The following is a 4751-nucleotide window of genomic DNA, read 5'->3' as shown; positions in this document are numbered from 1 at the left end:
GCCAGCACTGCCACTGGTCTTGGAGCTCATGGTACTTGGATTTTAGCACTGATACAGAAGAGACTTCTTAACAGAACTTTTTTGTTCATCAGTCTAAAGTATTTAAAGTCAATTCATGGTGGAAATGTAATTAAAGGTCAATATAGAAAAATGTTCTTATACTGATATTTTAAAATATGGAGATACCTCAGAATAAGCAATAGTGATAGAGTTAACCAAGTACTTCCTGACATTAAACAAATACAAATATATATTTTTTCCTTAATAAAGAAACTTATTAAGCTGCCCTCTCAGCACAGCCAGCAGCACGTCCGTCTCCTATCTGAAGAAATTTATTGATATGGGAAAATGCTTACATAATAAGAGGGGTAAAAAATTGTATGTGCCAGATAACCTTAACCATACAAAAATAAATAGAAAAAAAGACTGGAAAAAATATACCACAAGGTTAAGAGGGGTTATCCATAGCTACTGAGTCTTTTAAAAAGTTTTTTCTTATATTTCTAATCATTCTACGATGACATGTACTAATTTTAAAACCCAAAAGAAATTCTTTCAGAAGTGAAAGAATGGCCGATAGCAGGAAATGCTGCAGAGGGGCTAAGCATAGTGTGAATTGAAAAGGAGTCACAGAATTTGGGAACCAGAGGTGGTGTTTCAATAAATGGGGTATCAGACCCCAGGTATTGGGCTTGGAATACTGAGGCAGGCTTGGGTTGAACTGTAGCCCTGCTACTTCACATTTCGGTGACACTGGACACGTAAGTTCTCTAGGCGTCTGTTCCTTTGCTGCAAGCCCTGCTACTCCAGTGGGAAATGCTACGAGGGGTTCTAGTGGAGTTATCCATCTACTCGGCACCACGGTCACAGGGACAGAGTAGTATGTCCAGATGAGTGTGACCATCAGGGCAGCTTGCAATATGTAGAAAGCAACACTTATAACCCATTTTATCTTAGGCAACTGAGCTGTCCGTGCTTTCACGTGAGTTTTGAGCTTATCAGTCATCTTGTTGATCTTTCTCTCCAGCCTGGCGTATCTGGCAAACTCGTCCATCACGTTGACGGTGGAGAGCTCCTGCTTCATACCCTGAATCTCTGCTCGCATCTGAGACTCCTGCTCCACGTCCTTCTGCAGCACCCTGGACGTGAAGGAGGAGAAGGACGGGAGGAGGATCCTGAGTACATTGCACCCAAACACGAAGCTGAGCACCAGCAGCCAAGCCCAGCGGTCAGCCTCTGCCGCGCTCATCTCGGAGGCTGACGGCGGCGCCAGCTCGGCTAAAACAGCTCCACCTGGGACCAAGCTGATGGCCGCGCGTGCGCAGTGAGCCCAGCGCCCCGCAGAGGCGCGCCGCCGTGCCTGCGCACTGCCTATTAATACTTAATAGTAATAATTATTACTTACATAATACTTAGATTTAGAACTCCCATACCCATTCCTGTCCCCATCTACCCCACTCTTTCCATTCTCATAGCTAACCATTTTATTAGTTTCTGATATATCCTTTCAGTGTTTCTTTATACAGATACAAGCAAAAATAAATATATATTTTCATTTCTCCCCTTTCTTATACAAAAGGTAGCATAGTACTATACACTATTTTGCATCTGGCTTTCTTCACCTAAGTACATCCTGAAAATACAGAGCTTTCTCATTCTTTCTTACAACTTCGTATAGTATAACATTCAATTATATATTATAGTTTTAAAAATCTAATCCCTTATTGGTAGACACAAGTTTTTTTCCTGTCTTTTGCTATTACAAACAATGAGAAAATGTACATACATTATCCATAAAGTGCAGATATGTCCTTATCGTGAATAAATTTGCAGAAATGAAACTGTTGGCTCAAAGGGTAAATTCATTAAATCTTCATTCCACTTAGAGTTTTAACCTGCTGTATGGTGTGAGGAAGAGATGGAACTTTATCTTTTTCTATAGTATAGATACCTGGTTGTGTCAACACTATTCATGTAAAAAATAAAGTCCGTCTTTACCCCACTGATTTGATTTTGTACTAATTTTCTGTATGTATTTGGTTCTATGATGGACTTTCTCTTTTGTCCCATTGGTCTGTCTACTCATGTTCCAGTGACTCGGTGTGTACTTTTAAAATTTTGCAAGTTTAGCTCAGCATGGTTTTATTAAGGAGGGTGCAGGTACTATAAGAAAAAGACCCAAGATTGTACACAAGTAGTTTAACAAGATAGAAATTGGTTTTTCTTTTAGGTTAACAGAGTAGAGGTAAGTGGTCCAGGGCTGGTAAAGAAGCTCTGCCATGTCTGGGTCCAAGGTGGCTGCTTCATCTTTTGGCATCTCTTAGCCAGCAGATGGGGAAAAGGGCCAAAGGAAAGCATGAACTTTCCCTTTCAGTGTCACAATGTGGAAATGGCTCACAATGATTTCCAGAACTTGGTCACTTGGCCACTCCAAGCCACAAGGGAGATGGGGAAACGTAGTCTCTTGCTGGATAGCCATCTACCTGGCTACAACTTAGGAGTTCTATTAGATAATAGGGGGAAATGGTCTTTACTACAATGGTGGCCTGATGTAAAGGACTCCAATGTTGAAGGTACTGATGTTAGGGGAAGCACTGAAAGAAACTGGCCAGCACCACACTAACCATTTGCATGAGTTATTTTATGACAGGAGGTCCTGATAAGGAACACGGAACTAACAAGCCACCACCAACCGGAAGAATTCAGGAAAGGTCAAAAAGGGACGCCAGTCCATATGTCCTACCAACCTCCCAGAATCCTCCTCGCTGGAATCCATCTTGGCTGAGTGATGCGCGCACTACCAGGAAGGACCCTGAGTCAGAACAATTGGCCAGAGACAATCCAGAAACTAATCCCATTACCATAAAACCTGAGACTGTGAGCCACATGGCAGAGCAGTCCTCCTGGGTTCCCTTACCCTGCTGCTCTCCGCCCGGGTGCCCCTACCCAATAAAGTCTCTTGCATTGTCAGCACGTGCCGCCTTGGACAATTCATTTCCAAGTGTTAGACAAGAGCTCACTCTTGGGCCCTGGAAGGGGTCCCCCTCCCTGCAACAGTGAGGCACTGTAACCTGAAGAATGGCATAAACTCTTCTCTCCAGGGGACTAATGCAAAGGTGTCTAGGGTTCATATAGGCTTTACCTTCCTGCCCTCACAATTTTGGTGTTTTTTCCCCTCAGAATCATATTTATTGTTTGTTAGAGCTCCTCTCTCTCTCTCTCTCTCTCTCTCTCTCTCTGTATGTGTTCTCATATGTGTGTGGGTTTTTTTTTTCCTTTTACTTGTTCTTTTCTCATTACTTTACTCACATGTCCTTGGAGATATCAATCTTTTTCTGAGGCAACTCTTGGGGCTTGTTAATGAATTAATTGGCAAAAAGAGGCCTCCCAGAGAACAAAAACAAGAACCTGTTTATACCTCTGAACTTCCTACATCCCTTTCCTTGTTATCCCACTTGAATGTGATAAAGAATGGATAGCTTAAGCGGCCCAAATAAGTGACCTTTTACATTTGCAGAAGATGAAGTTTGCATATGAAATGAGATCTGGGTTATAGAGACTGCTAAGCTAAAGGATAGGGATAAAGCCAAAAAGAAAAGATCCTAAAGCCTTAGGGAGACCATATGAACTAAACTGGAATACTTTAGAGAGTGAAAGGAGGCACTAAAGCAATTCAGTATATATGAAATATTTACCTACTGATCAACAAATTGGCTTTATTATATTGGTAGGCTATAAAACAGTTCTGTTAAAAACTAATTTCAAAAATAAAATTCTTTCTAAAAATAAAAACAACATATATCACTGTACATTAAAGCAAAAAACACTTATATTGATTATCTGAACATTAAAAAATAACACAAGCAGAATTTTTTTGGTATATATTCACATACCTTAATCAGTTTCTTAGCCACACCTGTCTCTAACAGCACATTACCAATATTTTTCTGAAAACGTATTTTTTTCAATATGGTTATAATGTTTTAAATCTTTTCATAAAATTGCCTGCAATTTGTTTCACAGTTGCATTTTATGGTTAATAAATTTGAAATTGCAAACATCTTCAATTGATTCTTCTCATCACAATGTTTTTAACTGAGAAAACACCCTCTACAGGAGAAGAAAAAAATTCTACTAAATGGAAAACATTCTCAATACTAATATTTTTATTAGAAAGTATATATACTTCAGCTCAAATATATTCACAGGTTCTGTCTTTTTGCCTCCATTCAGAGTACCTCTCCTTGACTAATATTTTTATAAGACAAAATGTTGTCCATTAAGTTATCTCTGCTTTTTTTTTTTTTTTTTTTTTTGTGGTACACGGGCGTCTCACTGCTGTGGCCTCTCCCGTTGTGGAGCACAGGCTCCGGACGCACAGGCCCAGCGGCCATGGCTCACGGGCCCAGCCGCTCCATGGCATGTGGGACCTTCCCGGACCGGGGCATGAACCCGTGTCCCCTGCATCGGCAGGCGGACTCTCAACCACTGCGCCACCAGGGAAGCCCTATCTCTACTTTTAATTCCTTTGACTGTTTTGACAAATTTAGATACTGAAAAATTTTAGGATGTGTCAACTTCATTCCATTCTGGAGCAGAATATCAAGTTACCTAATTAAAAATAGAATCCCCATCAAAAGATTTTCTCTACAACTTGAGATATCTCTAAGAACAGTTTGATATAATTTCAAAATCAAATGTTGTACACCATGAAGGCTTCTCATTCTCCAGTCTTCCTTGACTCTTTCTAC

The 4751-nt window shown here is 40.5% G+C and overlaps 1 pseudogene; it reads right to left on the bottom strand.

The window, feature by feature from the left end:
- Positions 1–309: 309 nt before the first annotated feature.
- On the bottom strand, positions 310–1648 carry LOC111178218 (guided entry of tail-anchored proteins factor 1 pseudogene; annotated as a pseudogene).
- Positions 1649–4751: the final 3103 nt, after the last annotated feature.

The sequence above is a fragment of the Delphinapterus leucas genome, chromosome X, assembly GCF_059928025.1.
Source record: "Delphinapterus leucas isolate spDelLeu-1000000601 "Yukka" chromosome X, BTC_Dleu_Yukka2, whole genome shotgun sequence".
Lineage (NCBI taxonomy): Eukaryota > Metazoa > Chordata > Mammalia > Artiodactyla > Monodontidae > Delphinapterus > Delphinapterus leucas.
The sequence above is the reverse complement of the archived record's forward strand: the minus strand, read 5'-3'. Positions and strand labels throughout refer to the sequence as shown.